The sequence below is a fragment of the Ursus americanus genome, unplaced genomic scaffold, assembly GCF_024610735.1.
Source record: "Ursus americanus isolate L20-20 unplaced genomic scaffold, mUrsAme1.1.p SCAF_145, whole genome shotgun sequence".
NCBI classification, from domain to species: domain Eukaryota; kingdom Metazoa; phylum Chordata; class Mammalia; order Carnivora; family Ursidae; genus Ursus; species Ursus americanus.
The window spans coordinates 1-19,261 of record NW_028273727.1 but is presented as its reverse complement, the minus strand read 5'-3'; positions in this window follow the sequence as shown (position 1 = coordinate 19,261).

Genomic DNA, 19,261 nt, shown 5'->3' with positions numbered 1-19,261 from the left:
TCTGAATGCACATGATGTATGAAATAGGCCAAATTATGTAACTGTTTTAAGTTTCAGTTTTCTGAGTAAGAATAATAATAGGAATAATAGTTATTATGTATTCCTAATTAAGTTATGCATATAATTATAAAATTGATAAAGCACGTCACGTGGGGTTTGCTGAAGTACAAGCATTTCAAACTGTTAATTATTACTTGTTTTATAAGTAGTATTTATTACTTACTAATATATTCTGTGAGATCTGATCCAGACTTAACAATTCTGTTGTTTAATATTTGTCATCAGTGCAGTTTATTTTTATAGATAAATCTCCAGATCTATTTAAACCATGATATTTGAACACATTTTCTTCATGTCTTCTATTTTAGATTTTTACATCATTTAATATTACAATAATTCTCTCTTCATTGGAACTTTGGATAGATGAAAATAGAATCTCAGTAACCGGAGATGCTAATGAATTATTACACAGATTTTTAAAATGGAAAAGATCTTATCTTGTTTTGCATCCTCATGATATAGCATTTTTACTTGTGTAAGCATATTTTGGTTTTACTAAGTCTTATACAAAGGAAACATCCATATTTGCTTAATTTTTGACAGTTGACAGGACATTAGGGAAAATATGCCATTTTTTTCTGCATACAACATCATGTGAATGTGATTTTTCAAAACACAGTTTTTATAACAGAATTATTGATGTCAATCATTTTATTTACTTGTTTGTAGTTAAAATTCACTCTCTCAATATTGTTATCATATGCTTTCTTACGTTAGAATGTGTAACATATCATTAAATGTCCCTAACTATACTTAAAATAATAGCAATATCTATCTGAAGAAACACACATGATGAATGTAGTAATTAGGGCTTCTTGTTATGCTTTATTTTCGTAAGATAACAACAACAACAAAAAACACAAGGATGTGGCAACACTACTGTTTATTTTAACATCTCTAACATACCATATTTACGTTGTGCTGCATTTCAAAAAATATAAACCTCCCCTTCTATTTAATAAGTTCTTTGTTTTTCTCTTATTAATATTTAGGATCTATGTATAAGATATTGTTATATTATGTAAAAATAATATATTTACAGATTATAATATTTTAAAATATTTTCTGTGCCATGAATATGCCATATATTTTCATGATCCTGGTTGTCTAAATCTATCTGATTAATGGGAAACTTCAGCTCATAACGTGACTCTTCCCATTTTATTTAGCAGTTGTATTGCTCTAGCTTCCTTATTTTAAGGACTTTTATTTATTTTTATTATTTTGATATTCTAGGAATTATTTAATTTTTTAAAAATACTACATAATAAAGACTTTTTTCTAAAAATTCAATATGAAAATAAACTTTCTATTATTCATTTTTAAATGTATTTCATTGTTTTCAAAACAAGCAGACTTGTTTAGTCTCTTCTAAGCCTCATTACCCTAAAGTTAGGTGGAAATTTTTATCAATTTATTATATAAATATGGAAATCAAAACAAGTTATTAGGAAAATTCAATAGTAATTGTGCTTAATTTTACAAAATTATGTGATTATGATCCTTTTTTAACTTAAGTTACAGAGAAAAATCAAATTTTGTTGGTGCAACCTTTCAAGGGAAGATGTGTGATAGCCATTATGGAGGAGGCGTTGCTCTGGTATGGTATGGCTTAATTTGTTTGGCTGAGATGTATAAATAGAATGCTATTTAGATCAATATGCAGTTAAATATTTCTTTATTTTATTATATTTATGTATATTAACATTTTCAAATGCTTCTAAGGATCTTTGTCCCTGCTACAGATTGGAAATGTTGGGACTTTAAAAAGTTCTTAATGAACTTCATAGATATAAAATTTGTATTCTTTGGGTAAATAATTTGTAGTGCAATTGCTGGATCATAGGATAGTTCTATTTTTAACTTTTTGAAGAACTTCTATACTGTTTTCTGGAGTGGCCGCACCACTTTGCATTCTCACCAACAGTGCAAAAGTGTTACCTTTCCTCCACATCCTTGCCAACATGCATTGTTTCCTGTATTGTTAACTTTTGCTATTCTTACATGTATAAAGTGATATCTCATTGTGGTTTTGATATATATTTCCCTGATAATCCGTGATGTTGAGCATCTTTTCATGTGTCTGTTGGCCATTTATATGTCTTATTTGGAAAAATGTCTGTTCATGTCTTCTTTCTGCCAATTTCTTAACTGGATTATTTGTTTTTGGGTTGTTGAGTTTGGTAGGTTCTTTATAGATTGTGGATAATAACCCTTTATCGGCTATGTCATTGGCACATATCTTCTCCCATTCTATCAGTTGTCTTTTGGTTTTGTTGACTGTTTCACTGAGCAGACGTTTTTATCTTGATGAAGTCCCAATAGTTCATTTTTGCTTTTGTTTCCCTTGCCTCTGGAGACATATCTAGTAAGAAGTTTCTATGGCCAAGGTCAAAGAAGTTGTCCCACATTTAGGTCTTAAATCCATTTTGAGTTTATTTTTGTGTATGGTGTAAGAAAGTGGTTCAGTTTCATTCTTTTGCATGTTGCTGTCCAGTTTTCCTGACAGCATTTGTTGAAGAGATTGTCTTTTTTCCACTGGATATTTTTTTTCTGCTTTTTCAAAGATTAGTTGACCATATAGTTGTGGGTCCATTTCTGAGTTTTCTATTCTGTTCCATTGATCTCTGTGTCTGTTTTGTGCCAGTACCATACTGTCTTGATGGCTACAGCTTTGTAATATATCTTGAAGTGTGGAATTGTGGTGCTTCCAGGTTTGCTTTTCTTTTCCAAGATTGCTTTGGCTATTTGGGGTCTTTTGTGGTTCCATACAAATATTAGGATTGTTTGTTCTAGCTCTGTGAAAACTGCTGGTGGTATTTTTTTAGGATTGCCTTAAATGTGTAGATTGCTTTGGATACTATAGACATTTTAACAATATTTGTTCTTCTAATGCATGAGCATAGAATGTTTTTCCATTTATTTGTGACATCTTCAATTTCTTACATCAGTGTTCTATAGTTTTCATAGTACAGTTCTTTTCCATCCTTGGTTAGGTTTATACCTAGGGGTATTATTTTTGGTGCAAGGGTGAATGGGATCAATTCCTTGATTTCTTTTTCTGTTGTTTCATAGTTGATGTATGGAAATGCAACAGATTTCTGTACATTGGTGCACATTGTGACCCCGCTGAATTCACGCATTAGTTCTCACAATTTTTTTGATGGAGTCTTTCGGGTTTTCTACATAAAGTATCATATCATCTACAAATAGTGAAAGTTTGAATTCTTCCTTGCCAATTTGGATGTCTTTTATTTCTTTTTTTGTTGTCTAATTGCTGAGGCTCAGACCTCCAGTACTATATTAAATAACAATGGTGAGAATGGACATCCTTGTCTTGTTCCTGACCATAGAAGAAACGTTCTCAGTTTTCCCCCATCAAGGATGATATTCACTTTGGGTCTTTCATACATGGGCGTTTATGATGTTGAGGTATGTTCCCTCTATCCATACTTTGTTAAGGGCTTTTATCAAGAAAGGATACTATACTTTGTCAAATGCTTTTCCTGCATCTATTTAGAGGATCGTATGGTTCTCCTCTTATTTATTCATGTGGTATATCTAGTTAATCGATTAGTGAATACTGAGCCACACTTGCAGCCCAGGAATAGATCCCACCTGATCAGGCTGAATGATTCTTTTAATGTACTGTAGAGTATTAAATATGAAATATTAAATTCATAGAATGGATTTGGAAGTTTTCCTTCCTTTTTGATATTTTGTAAAAATTTGAGAAGAATAGGAGTTAACTCTTCATTCGGTGTTTGGTGGAATTCGCCTGTGAAGCCATTGGCCCTGGACTATTGTTTGTTGGGAGATTTTTGATTACTGACTTAATTTCTTTTCTTGTTATGGAAATGTTCAAATTTTCTATTCCTTCCTTTTTCAGTTTTGGTAGTTTATATGTTTCTAGGAATTTATCCATTTCTTCCAGATTGCCCAGTTTTTTGGCATATACTTTTTTATTGTATTCTCTTATAATCATATTTCTATGGTGTTGGATGTGATCTCTCCTCTTTTGTTAGTTTATTTATTTGGGTCCTTTCTCTTTTCCTTTTGATAAGTCTGGCTAAGGGTTTATCAATTTTATTAATTCTGACCAAGAACCAGCTTTTAGTTTCATTGATCTATCCTACTGTTCTTTTGTTGTTTGTTTCTACATCATTTATTTCTGCTCTGATCTTTATTATTTCTCTTCTGCTGGCTTTAGGCTTTATCTGTTGTTCCTTTTCCAGCTCCTTTAGGTGGAAGGTTAGGTTGTGGACTTGAGTCTTCTCTTGCTTCTTCAGGTAGGCTTGTATTGCTATATACTTCCCTCTTGGTGCTGCCCTTGCTGCATCCCAAAGGTATTGGACTATCATATTTTCATTTTCATTTGTTCCCATATATATTTTTATTTTTTCTTTAAAGTCCTGGTTAACCCATTCGTTCTTTAGTAGGATGCTCTTTACATTCCATATATTTGTGGTCTTTCCAAATTTTTTCTTGTGGTCAGCTTCAAGTTTCATAGTTTTGTGGTCTGAAAATATACATAGTATGATCTCAATCTTTTTATACTTGTTGAGGCCTGATTTGTGACCCAGTATGTGATCTATTCTGTAGAATGTTCCTTGTGCACCCAAAAAGAATGTATATTCTGCTGCTTTAGGATGAAATGTTCTGTGTATACCTGTGAAGTCCATCTGGTTCAGTGTGTCATTCAAGGGCATTGTTTCCTTGTGGATTTTCTGCTTAGATGCTGTTAGTAGGACTTGAAGTCCCCTACTATTATTGTATATGTTTTTATTTATATTTGTTATTAATTGATTTATATATTCGGGTGCTCCCAAGTTGGGTGCATAAATATTTACAATTGTTAGAATTTCTTGTTAGATAGACCCCTTTATTTATGACATAGTGTCCATCTTCATCTTTTATTACAGTCTTTGATTTAAAATCTAGTTTGTCTGATACAAGTATGGTTACTTGGGCTTTCTTTTGACATATTAGTATGATAGATGGTTCTCCATGCCCTCACTTTCAATCTGCAGGTGACTTTTGGTCTAGAGTGAGCCTTTTGCCCGTAGCATATAGATGAGTCTTTTTTTGTTTGTTTTTTTTTTAATGCATTCTGATACCTTATGTCTTTTGATTGGAGCATTTAATCCATTTACATTCAGAGTGATTACTGATAGATATAAATTTAGTGCCATTGTGTTACTTGTAGAGTTCGTGTTTTTGGTGATGTTCTCTGTTCCTTTCTAGTCTTTGTTCCTTCTGCCCTCCCCCCCTCCCCGAGTCCCTCTTAATATTTCTTGCAGGGCTGATTTAGTGGTCACGAGCTCCTTTAGTTTTTGTGTGTCTGGGAAACTCTTTGTCTCTCCTTCTTTTCTGAAGGGCAGCCTTGCTGGATAAAGTATTATTGGCTCCATATTTTCTCCATTCAGCATACTGAATATATCATACCACTTTCTTCTGGCCTGGAAAGTTTCTGTGGAGAGATCTGCTGCAAATCTGATTTGCCTTCTCTTGTAGGTTAAGGACTTTTTTTTCCCCTTTCTATTTTCAGGATTTTTTCCTTGTCTGTGTTTTGTGAATTTGACTATAATATGTGTTTGTCAGCTTTTGTTGATTTTGATAGGAGTTCTCTGTGTCTCTTGTATTTCAATGTCTGTTTCCTTCCCCAGATTAAGGAAGTTTTCAGCTATAATTTGCTCAAATCTTCTGCACCCTCTTTTTCCCTCTCTTCTTCTTCTGGGACTTCTATGATATGAATGTTATTACATTTTATGGAGTCACTGAGTTCCCTAAGTCTACATTTGTAATCCAATATTTTTTTCCCCATTTTGTCTTCATTTTTTCCCTGATTTTATCTTCTACATTACTTATTCATCCCTCTGCTTCTCCCATCTTGTGGTTATTACATCCAGGTGGTTTCACATCTCAATTATAGCATTTTTTATTTCACCCTGACTAGTTTTTAGGTCTTTCATATCTGTGTTAAGGGACTCCCTGGTGTCATCTATGGTTTTCTTAAGCCCAGCTAGTATCCTTATGATTGTTGTTTTAAATTCTGGATCAGGCATCTTACTTATATCTGTTTTGATTAGATCCCTGGCTGTGACCTTTTCTTGTTCTTTCTTTTGGGATGAATTCCCCCATCTTGGCCTTTTGGCTGAGTTTCTGTCTTCTTCTCTGTGTTAGGAAAGCCTGTTATATTTCCTGCTCCTGTAGGTAATGGCTTTATTAAGAAGAGGTCATATACTGTCCAGGTCCTGGCACTTTAGGATGTCTCTGGTGTATGTTGTGTGTACTTTGCTGCTGTATTTTGGCTACTGTTTCCCTCAAGTCAGTCCTCTGCAGAGTTTCTCCTTGCCTGCAGTGGGGAGTGTTTGGACCTTGTCCAGAGCACGGTGAACTATAACTAGGTGTGCTCTGGTCTGCTTGTTAAAAGAGATCTGATACTATTTCTACTAGCACTGAAGCTTTGTAGAACTTTATGGTCAGTAGATATGGTAGATGCAGAGTTTGTGCTAATCTTCCGGTGTAGGGGTTTTGTTCTGATTTTGTTCTCTGGCGTGATTGCTCCAGAAAGGCAGCACCTGCAGAGCACAGGAGGGTAGGGCTTGGTGTAAGCAGTTTAGGCGCACTGTTTGTGTTGTGCTTACTGAAGTTAGTTTATGCTGAGGTGAAAAGGAGAAAAATGGCGCCAGCCCCTTCCCTCATCCTGGAGAAGAGAGTTCTTGCCTGCCACTGTCTGGGAAGCTCTCCCAGAAGAGGGAACAATTTCCCCTCATGTGTTCCAGGCATCCCGCAGATCTTTGCTTTCACCCTGACTGACTTTATCCTGGCAGTACTGTGCACCTGTGTTCTATCCAAGGCAGGCCGGCTGTCTTAAAACTCCTAACTTTATGGACCTCGCATGGCATGGACCCATTGGTTCCTCTGGTGGAGGATTTTGTCATTCTAGTGTTGATGTGGGTTTGCCCAGAAGGACAGACACACCAAAGCACAGGGGGTGGATTTTGGAATAAAGGGCAACAAAGAGCCAGTGTCCAGGTGAGCTGCCCTCAGCAGGTGTTTCTACACCTATGTTGAAGGGTGGGGGAGGGTAATGATACCCACTAGCTCTTTTGTCCCTGGAGAGGCAATGTCATCTCTCCCAAATGCACTCTATGAAGGGGAACTATCTCCCAGTGCATACAAGGGGATGCTCAGGTCTCTCTTTCTGCTACTGGGCTATTTGCCCTTCTCTGCAGGAGCAATGCAACACCCACCAGACTCCACACTGGTTATAATGTAGATCTCTAAAACTCCAATCTTTGATCCCCACTAGTTGAAAAAACTCATGGAAATCAGCCCCTCTCATTTTACCAGTCAGTGTCTTTGGAGAAGTGCTTTCCTTATCTGATCCCTTGTGCGCTCCTGTCTCTCTCCCTCTTTTGCCTCTCTCTCTGACCTAGGCTCCATTATTGGGATCTTTCTTTTCCCCAAATCACCTCACCACACCTCCTACCTTCCATGATGTGGCCTCTTCTCTCTTTCTCTAATTGTACAGTTTGTTCTGTCAGTCCTCGGATTAATTTCTTGGGTATTTAGTATGATTTCATAGTTATCTATCTGTGTTTGAAGGATAAAGCGAGCCTAGGGTCCTCCTACTACTCCATCTTAGCTCCTCTCTGTCCTCTTAAACACCCATAACCCTCCCTCCCTAATCTCCCAAAGCTGTGGAATAAAATTTAAGGTCTATATCCCTCCATTGCTGCTGCTTCCTAAAAGTTTATAGATGAAACCACAACCCAGGTGATTTTTGGATGGGTAGAAACATGTAAGAATAATTAGCAGAAGATATTGGATGTCTTGCAACAATTTTTCCTGGGACTCATTCACGAGGACTAACACAAACTAGTTCTTAGTCTCTAGATTTTTTTTTAATATTTTTTTTATATTATGTTAGTCACCATACAGTACATGCCTGGTTTCTGATGTAAAGTTCAATGATTCATTACTTGCGTATAACACCCAGTGCACTATGCAATACGTGCCCTCCTTACTACTCATCACCAGCCTATCCCATTCCGCCACCCCCCTCCGCTCTGAAGCCCTCAGTTTGTTTCTCAGAGACCATAGTCTCTCATGCTTCATTCCCCCCTCTGATTACCCCCCCTTTCTTTATCCCTTTCTTCTCCTACCGATCTTCCTAGTTCTTATGTTCCATAGATGAGAGAAACCATATGATAGTTGTCTTTCTCTGCTTGACTTATTTCACTTAGCATTACCTCCTCCAGTGCCGTCCATGTTGTATACCATTACATATTACTGAACACATTATCTGTTGACCTCAGTTCATGAACTATGTAGATCCTGAATATTAAACGTCCTCAGAAGAAAACACAGTACACAATACATAGTACTTGAAGCAAATAGAAACTTCAAACAAAATAAAGTGTAAGGTATTATAGAAAAGGACAAGTTGAAAGTGTTAGGTACAAAAATATAATAAATTGTGCAAGGTATTAGATTAAATTAGAATCAGAACCTCTCCCAGGAGACATCAGAAAAGCTATAGGAACAGTAAAAGAAAAGTTAAGAGAAATGGATTATTGAAGTAGAAATGACAATATCTAGATATTAAGAGTAAAGGAGATTGGGGTGCCTGGCTGATCAGTTGGTTAAGGATCTGACTCTTGATTTCAGCTCATGTCATGATCTCAGGGGCTTGAGTTTGAGCCCCTGTGGGCCTCTGTGCTCAGCATGGAGTTTCTTTGAGATTCTCTTCCTCTGTCCCTCTTCCCATTTGAGTGCACTCTTTCTCTTTCTATCTCTCTCAAATACATATATAAAATCTTTTTTAAAAAGTAATGAAGATAATAATGAAAAAGCCATAAGAAAACTTTTGAAGGAGGAATGAAAATAAATGTCACCAATACAGCCACTATCAGATCAACAAAATCCTTATGCCAGGAAATCCCTTCTGGAGTCTCCCCATAATCCCTTCTGCTGGGTCATCTGGCAGAAGGGGAAAAAACTGGGTTGTCAGATGAAGAGCACATAAAACGTTAAAACAGAATAGAAAAAAATGCACACAGACAGCGAAATGAAAATATCAAATACAAAGAAAATTTATTTATTTCCATAAAAAAGAAAATAATAATAAAAAAGTTTTATAGTGGGAAAAATCGCATTGAATACAAAAATATTTTATTCTTAAAATAGTAACATAAAAGCACAAGTAATATCTAAAAAAACCTTTCAAATATAAGACACCATAAAAATAGTCTCAGGTATATAAGTCCTCAAAAGATTTGCCAAATAAATGACTAACATTCAGAATATATTTGTAGAAATTACTTATAATATGAAAAGCTACAAGGATTATGAAACTAAAAGTGAATAAATATTGGCATATTTTATTATTGTCTTAAAATGAAAATAGCTGGAACTGGGCTGCATTGGGGAATGACAGGTATTATATCAATATTAAACCAGCGCACATTCTATGATGGTGCGGTTAAGGGAGTAATAGAAATGACATGCAAGAATGCTATAGGACTTGTCTTCTTAAGAGAAAGGTAGAGATAATGGTAAATTTTAGAATGAAGTACGGGCACATGAAATGACTGTTGGTCTTAAGAAGAGATAGCAAGAACAAAACTATACTATGTAATAATCTAATGAAAGAAATGAAAATTATAGCCAAGGAAGAAGAAACATAAGAACAATAATGCAAAACAAAGTGAATAGAAAATAGCAAATAAAATGGTTTAATATATCTTAATATAACAACAATTATGTGCATATAAATGGGTTAAATTTACCAAGTAAGTGATAAAATCTCTGATGGATTTAAAAATTCTTTAAAGGTCAAATGTTTAGTTCTTTACAAGAGATATACTACTAGGACTTCACTAGGACTAAGTGAAGGTGAATATAAAAAGATAAAAATATATTCAAGTTAAATAAGAAGCAAGTAAATATGAGAAAATAAGATTTATAGTAAAATATATTATAGATAACAAGTAGGCATCAATTTCATGGTAGCTTTCCATGTAGATATTTTGCATATATTTGGTTTGATTTATTCCTAGGTTTTTAACCCTGTTGGCAATATTGGTGAATATTATATTTTAAATATAATGTGTGTTTCTGTTATGTTGAAAAACAATTAAACATTATACACTGATTTGTATATTTCTATATTTACTTGTAGTGGTTTTAGATTTAAATTTTTCCGTGTCCAATTTTGTCATGTGTGAATAAGAACAATTTCATTATTTTTTCCTTTCTAATACATATATCTTTTAAGTTTTTTTCTCCTATCGAATTGGCTAGAATCTCAAGCATAATATTCAATTAAAATAGTTGAACAATGTTTAATTGAATCGATAATAGACATTCTTGTATCATTCTTGATTTCAGGGAAAAAACTCTCAATATTTCACTATTAGGTATTATGTTTGCTCTAGATTATTACAGATACTTTGTAACATTATAAAGAGGCTCAGTTTTATTTCTAATTTTCTAAGCTTTTTAAAATGTATTTTATTTTTTAATCCCACCTTTGTTTCTTATAAAAACTTTGTTGAAATATCTTTATCACAAAATTAAATTGTCCTTTGCTATATTATAGAGATAATAATGCAGTCCTAACCAAAATCTCAGTTGTCTTTTTTCCTTTTTTTGGTAAATACTGACAAACTGATACAAAATTTTTATATACAAATATTAAAAAGAAAATAGATAAAGCAAGTTTGGAAACTGAGGAAAAGTGGAAGATAAAAACTTCTGAAAAACTATAGTAATTAAGATACTGCAGTGCAAATAAACTGATCAATGGAACAATATAGGGAATCTAAAAATAGACCCAGACATATATAATCAAATGATTTTTGACAAGTTGTCAAGGCAATTCCAGTTATACAATAAACAAAAATGAATGATGAAACTAGAATCACATATTCATAAGAAACTTTAACTCAAAAGCATTGTTGAGCCTAAAATAACTGATGCTAAAACTTTAGGAGTGAGGGAGTAGAGGAAGAGCAGCTACGGAAATTAGTACCTGATGAGCATTGTAGAAAATAGAGCTAAAACCAGTGAGCTAACTATCCAATCTAAATTATGTGAAGAGATGGAAATAGAATAACATGTAAGACATATAGAAGGCAGGAAATAACGAAGATAAAAGCAGAAATCAATGTAAGACAGACTAGGTAGAATAGAAATATTCCAAAAGAGTATTAGGTCTCAAAAAACCTGCAGATTTCGATAACACTAAGATAATAGATGAGTTATAATAAATTTGCAAACATGGACAAATAGTACATTGTTAATAGGAATCCATCATTTACTAAAACTTACACAAGAAGAACTAGAGATGCAGAATCACCAAATTATTAAAGGAATTAATTATTTTAAAAATCTCATAAGGAAAATAAAACAATGCTTTTAGACACTTTCCACAATTTTGAGGGAACTGATTATTTCAATCTCATACATCTATAGAGAATAGAAAAAGAGAAAATAGAAATTCGGAAATTTTACCATATAATTTGGAAAAATTACCGTAATAATATTAATACCAAAAGAGGATGTTACACAAAATGAAATTAGAGGCTAATTTATCCACAAACATAGAGGAGAAGTAGAACCATAAATTGAAAATACTAACCAAATGAACGTAGCAGTTTATAAGATAATAGACCATGACCAAAGTGATTTTATCCAAAGAACGTAGGATCATTTAACCTTAGAAAATCTACCAAATTTAACTGAAAGTAAAGTAGTATTTCAGTTAATGGCCTTTGCTAATAAGAACAGACGTTAGGATAATATAATTAAAATTGATGGGATGGGGAGCAGACTATGTTAGCTAGGGTGATCAAAGAAAAATCTTGAGAAAATAAGAGGAAGCATGAAGGATGAGACAAAAAGTTATGGCAAGGTGTAACAAGACAGAGCCCACAAGAAAGGTCATTAAATTCAGAGGCTTTCAGATGGAAATGAACATCATGAACAAGATGGCTGAAAAATATTAAGTCATCAAGAGTTTAATTATATAGGGCCTTATAGATCTTGGCAAACAGTTTTGAATTTTATTCTCTTGCAATGAAAAGGCACTGGAAGTTTTTAAGCCAGTGCAAAATATTTTTCTAGTAGCCTTATGAAAAAGTAATTATTCAGTGCTAAGGATCCAAAACAAGGAGACAAGACAGGAGACGACTGCTGATGAACGGTTTAAACTGGTGTTTTACTCTTGGATGCATGAGTAGATTTTGTCCAGTATATATTATGAAAATAGAACATAAAGGGCTTATTGACTTATTGAATACAGCCTGTAGGATGGAAAAATAAATGGTCATGCTTCAGATTTGTCTTGAAAAACTAGGCAGAGTTACAGGGGCCAGGAGGCATAAGGGAAGTAGACGGGTAGAAGAGGAGTTTAATTTGGAATCTGAACTTGAAAGGTTAGAGTGATGCTTGTGATGATTAATTTGTATGTTGACTTGGAGAGTTTTTGATGAGATTAATATATAAATTGGTGAAATTTGGGTAAAACACATTGCCCTCCATAATGTGGTTGGGCCTCATCCAATCAGTTGAAGGCTTGAACAGAACAAAAGGATCATCCTCTCCAAGCAGGAGAGAATTCTTCAGCAGACTGCCTTCAGATTTCATCTGCACCATCACCTTCCTTGGGTGTTCAGCCTGCTGGCCTTCAAACTGGAACAATATCATTGGTTCTGCTGGGTCTCTAAGCTGTTGGCCCACTCTGCAGATTTTATACTTGCCAGCTTCCATAATCATGTGAGCCAATTCCTTATAATGTATCTCTTTCTCTCTACCTCTCTTTCTCTATGCTATTGGTTCTGTTTCTCTGGAGAGCCCAGATTAATAAAAAGGCTAATACTTAAATATAAAAAATATATACTTAAAAATTAAAAGATAGATGCATGATAGAGATGATGATGATAGATACATGGAGATCGATAGATGATAGATAGATAGATGATAGATAGATAGATAGATAGATAGATAGATAGATAGATAGATAGAATATAGCTTTGTGGTACTGATTTCCTGAATTCACAGCTCTCTATCTCCCTGGTACATTTCACTTATTTGTGGCTGCTTTTTTTAGTCTTTTGTCCAGAGTCTTCTCATTTCTGTGATTGTATCACCTCTGGAGGCCAAGCAGTGGAGAACAGAATATGACAAAACGGAACTGCTTTATTTGGTCCCAAAATGGTGAACCTAAAGCTCATGCAAGGAAAGGAAAGTGCTCCTCTTTCAGAATTTTGATTCTGTAATTTCCCTCTTTTGGCTGCTCTGGTGCTGCTACACAGTCCTTGAAGAATCATCTGATGGATGGAGCATGAAAAAACAGGAGGAAAAGGAAAAAAGATATAAACAGGACATACTCATTTTCTGTGAGATTTAAGAGCTTCCTTTTCTACTCTTCAATTCAGAACTACGGAACTTCTCCTGGTTCTCCATATGCACTACAGTGCTCACGTCCAAATTCAGACTACATGGCTTTTGGGCGGGGAGAGACCAATTCAGCTTGTCAAATCAAATAGTTGTCTCTCTATTCTGTCGAGCTATCATAGTTGAGTTCAGTGGGAGAGATAGACTGGCATTTGTTTGCTCCATCTTTCTGGAACTGGAATCTATACGTTGAAATTTAAACAATGAAAATGTATACAATGTAAATACTAAACAAAAGCAATTTGTCTTGGGCATATTAATAGCAAATAAAATAGATGTTTTAATTAGGTTGTGCTGCCACAACCAAATAACATAGAGTGGGTAGATTAAACAACACAAATTTATTTTCTTATAATTCCAGAGGCTGGAAGTCTGAGATGAGGGTGCCAGCATGGTCAGGTTCTGGTGAAAGCTCTCTCTTTCTTGCTTGCAGGCATCTACCTTCTCTTGTGTCCTCACGTAGTGGGGAGAAGTGGAGCAAGAGAGAGAAAGAGAACAAGAGATCTTTTCTTAAGGGCACAGTTTTATCAGATGATGCCCATATTTAACCTTAATTACTTCCTAAATACCCTATCTCCTAATACAGTCACATTGGTCACAGTGGGGGCTAGGGCTACAGCATAGCATTTTGCAGGGGACACAATTCAATCCATAGCAGTAGACTTTCAGGAAAGATGTGTTATTAGAAATAAAGAGGAATATTAAATGATAATCAAAGGAATTGAAAAGAAGGACAGCAATCATAATGTTGTGTGCACCAAATTACATTGCTTCAAAATATATAAAGCAAATGTGAAAGAATAAAAGAAGAAAAGATGTCCATAATAATATTTGAGAATGAGGAGATATCTAATGCAGCAATGCCCTGTTTTCCATTTTGTTGAAACATATTTAAAGGCCTTATACCAAAGAGCGGCAGAATATTATTTTATTTTTAAAGGCATTAAAGTATATTTAATATAAAAATTTATGCATATTTAATGTACACACTTTGATGGGTTTATCATATGCATAAATCCATAATACCATCACTTCAAACAAAGAAATAAACATATCCATCACCTACAAAAGATTTCTTCTGTTCCCTTGCTTCTTTTTTTAATTTACCGAAGAAAATAAAATAGTGATAAAGTAGTATCAATATAAAATGATAGAAATCTTACAGAGAATATTTTCTGACCACTGTGGATTAAAATTAGAACTAAGTAATAGAAAGATCACTTAAAATTTCTGAAGGTTTGCAAATAAAACATGAGAAATTAGAACTCATTTTTAACTAAAAAACACTAAAAATACAGCATGCCAAACTCCTGGGATGTCAAAAAAACCAGAACTGAGAACATTGTAGCTTTAATTATACAAATTAAAATAAAGATAACTTAAATGCTGATGATCTAAGTCCAATTTCAAAAAACATGTAGTTACAAGTTAAACTGAAAGACTAGAAAAGAGAAAGTAATAAAAAATATTGACTATCAGTGAAAAATACGAAACATGCATATCATGGAGAAAATCATCAAATCCAAAAGTAATTTGTTTAAAAAGATAACTAAAACTGATAATTCCCAAGCAAAACTAGTATCCTACATTAAAACGAGCAAATAAATTATCAAAACCTCATTGAGAAAAAAGGTACATGATCACCATGGATCCTACACATATTAAAAATAAAACAAGGCATATTCTCAACTAATGTATGGCAATAAATTTGGATAAAGTTAACAAATTTCATGAATAATAAAATCTATCGAATGCATAGGAAAGAAAACCTGAATAAACATCGACCTATTGAGTAACTGAATCTTAAATAAGACTTGAAAATGAACAAACACACAAAAACACGAGGTTCAGAGGGCCTCCTTGAGGAGGTCTCCAAAAGTTTTAGTACCAATGTAAAACAAATTCTTCTACAGAATATAAAAGGAGGGGCTGTTCCTTCGCTTGTGTTATGAACTGAGGTTTCTGCCAACTATATGTTAGCACAGAGAATTCTGCAGTCTATCAGAATCTCATCTCACTGAGCTATAACAGATAACAGGGAACGGGACAGATAAAGAATAAGAAACGATTGTAAAGATACATTGATTGAATAACTGCTAGACCTTTTCTACATTATCCTACAAAAAAGAAAATTTATAAATAAGTTCAGTAATAATATAATATACTATTATTTATTATATTATTATTTATAATATCCAATTATTTAAATTCTGAAAATTTAATAGAATCCTCAGAATCCTTCAGTTCCTTTTCCACTCTTCCTCCCTCTCCCTTTCTTTCTCTGAGAATGGGTGGTACATTAAACTGTGGTAATTTGATAAAGGGACCATTTGTCAGTGGGTATGCAATATTGAGGAACTTTGCGATACTTTAGGGCTAGTAATAAAAGAATTTAATTGTCACCCAGACTTGAAGGAAAGGACAGTGCTATTTTACTAGGGTCACAGACAGAAGGTAGAGGGCTCCACTCAAGGATTCAGATAGTTATAGGCACCTTGGCAGTGATGGTAATAAATGCCCTTGTCTTTTCTTAGCCTGTTCTTCTCTTTAGACCAAATCAAGGTAAAAGCAGAGGGTAAAGGAACCCTTTAATGTAATCTATTGGTGTCACCTTTTGGGCTAGAGAGCAGGATGGAAAATGCCGCAGGGTTGATTGAGAGAGGCAAACAGAAGACACCAAGATGTATTCCTAGAAACCAGTATTGAAGTATAGTCAATGAAATGCTATTAAATCTATATGAAGGGATAGTGTGATTTTCATCATCTGCACCTCGGAGCTGGGCCCACTCCCCCCCAGATCTACGAGCTGGTGGCACTGACATCGTCAGACAAGAACAGGTGGATGGAGCTCTTGGATGAGGCCCTGCGGAATGCCACCCAGCGCCCGGGAGCTGCCCCAGTGCTCGCCCATCGCCTGCCCCTGGGCGCCTGGGAGCCAGCGCAGCAGAGCCCCACCCCCAGCAGGGTCCGGCTGGATGGCTCAGAAGTGTTCCACAGTGAACCAGAGCCCAGGGAGCTGCCCGGAGCAGACACTGGGTCCCAGCAGAGGGTTGAGGGGAACCCGTGGGCCTCCTAGACGATCCGGAGCAGGAAGGCAGCAACGAAGGGGAGCTGGGTGCCCTGCCTCACCCCTCCGCATCCCTAGATGGAGAGAACAGGGGAGGCCTGACTAGAGACCCCATCCTCCTGCCCCTCCCCGGTCCTCTGTTCATGGAAGGGCTTGCCCACTCAGCCCTGGAAGACGTGGAGAGCCTGCGGCACCTGATTCTGTGCGGCCTGCTGCTGGGTCGCCACCCCGAAGCGCAGCCCGCCGCGGAGCCCGAGGACGGCCTGACGCCTGCGCCTTCTCTCGGGAGCAGCAGCTGGCGCCCCGGGGACCCGGGCGCCCCAGGGCACGCCCCCCCCCCGGGGGGTGAAGGGCCAGAGCAGGAGGACGTGGCTCTCAGTTCCCTGGAACAGCTACCCCCATGGGCCAGGAATTCCGGGATCTGGGAGTCTCCCGAGCTGGACAGGAACCCAGAAGAAGAGGCTTTAAGCACCGAGGCGGCAGGAAGTTACAAAGTCTGAGAAAAGGGAACTGCTTTTATGTCAGCATGCCAGCCGGACCCCGGACTCCAGCACCGAGGGAGAGCCTCCCTGCCTGGCGGCTTCGGGGACCCAGTGGAGGTCACAGGCGCCCTCGCCACTCCCCGCCCAGCCTGGCCCTCAGGGACGTGGCAGCATCTTCCGCACCATGGAGCAGCTCATGGTCAAGCTCAACAGGTTCAAGGACATGGAGCTGGCCCACAAAGAGCTGCTCAGGTCCCTCGCGGGAGAGGCGTCAGGCGGCACCACACCCGTGGACAGTTTCCACACGGAGGTGGCTAGATGGACAGACGGCTCCCTGTCACCTCCGGCCAGGGAAGCCCTGGCCTACGACTCCAGGGACGGCCACCAGCCAGGGCCCTGCTCGGAGGACGGCTCCGACGCCCCCCCGGAAGACAGCGTGGCGCCGGGGGCCTAGTCCCCAGGACTGTAACCGCCCACTCGTGCTTTTGGAACCGGCCCGAGGCAGGGGCACAGGGCAGTGGGAGCCCAGACCTCCTTCCCGCGGTGGAGGCCGTGGAGAACCACGGGTCTAGCTGAGACCCCCGGGGGCGCCCCGAATGTCGCTTGGTCTGCTCAGGTCCTGGTCAAGTGTCAGTGTCTCCCCCTCCCTCCAGCCGCCCCCCAAGGCCTCTCCTGAGCATGCTGACTGCATCTGAAAGGCCCCCCAGACACGCAGGTGAAAGGAGGAGTCTCTGTGTAAATGCACTTTCTTCCTCCCTCTCCTCTTGGCAGGACCCCGGGGCTGAGGTGGGCACCCCGCTTCTCCCCTCCTAGTCACTTCGGTTTCCTATAAATACCTATGTGCTGTATGTGAGTCTTGCTTTGTAAATAACTTTGACCTGTTTTGTTTCTGTTGCTTGGGGGCCGGAGGCAGGCCCAGAGGGACAGCTCGCATCTCCTAGTTAACAGGCCAGCTCCGGGGTTAGGGCCCCAGAGGGGAGCCAAACCTGAGCACCCGGGTCCCCGTGAGCAGGAGGGTGTCCCAGCCCACGTGGCTTGAGAGCCCAGTCTCTGTGGCCCGAGCAGAGAGCTTCTCCCCTCTCCTAGGACTTGTCCTCTTCAGGGAGTTCCTGACCCCACCTCTGTCCACCCTTCCCCACCCTCTCCCTAGAGAAAAACCAGTGTATCCGGTACGGCCCTAAAAACCAGGCCCAGGAGGTGGGGCAGGGGGTGTGAATGCTGGAGTCCCCGCATTAACCCAGGACCATCGCCAGGGGCCGTGGCAGCATCGGTCGCTCACCCCATGCCAGCCCCTCCCTGCGGACGATAGAATAGACACACTGTGCTAGGTGTGTATATATATATATACATATAAAATATAGAGATGGAAATGACTGTTTTCCTGTTAAAATAATCTATACTCTTATTTTCTTTCTTTCATGGTTAAGATTTTTTTTTAAAGAAAAGTTAAATATTCTTCAAAAAAAAAAAGTTCTTTGTAGATCTTGGATACCAGTCTTTTATCTGTAGTATCATTTGAAAATATATTCTCCCATTCCGTGGGATGCCTCTTAGTTTTTTTGACTATTTCCTTGGCTGTGCAGAAGCTTTTTATCTTGATGAAGTCCCACAAGTACATTTTATCTTTTGTTTCTCTTGCCTTTGGAGATGTGTCATGAAAAAGGTTGCTGTGGCTGATATCATAGAGGTTGCTGCCTATACTCTTGTCTAGGATTTTGGTGGATTCCTGTCTCACATTGAGGTCTTTCATCCATTTAGAGTTTATCTTTCTGTATGGTGTGAGAGAGTGGTCAAGATTCATTCTTTTGCATGTAGCTGGCCATTTTTCCCAGCACCATTTATTGAAGAGACTGTCTTTTTTCCACTGGATGTTTTCCTGCTTTATCAAAGATTAGTTGCCCAAAGAGCCGAGGGTCCATTTCTGGGCTCTCTATTCTGTTCCATTGGTCTATGTGTCTGTTTTTGTGCCAGTACCATGCTGTCTTGGTGATCACAGCTTTGTAGTACAGCTTGAAATCCGGCATTGTGATGCCCCCAGCTTTGTTTTTCCTTTTCAACAGTTCCTTGGCGATTCGGGGCCTTTTCTGGTTCCATACAAATTTAAGGGCTATTTTTTCCAGTTCTTTGAAAAATGTCATTGGTATTTGGATCGGGATAGCATTGAAAGTGTAGATTGCTATGGGTA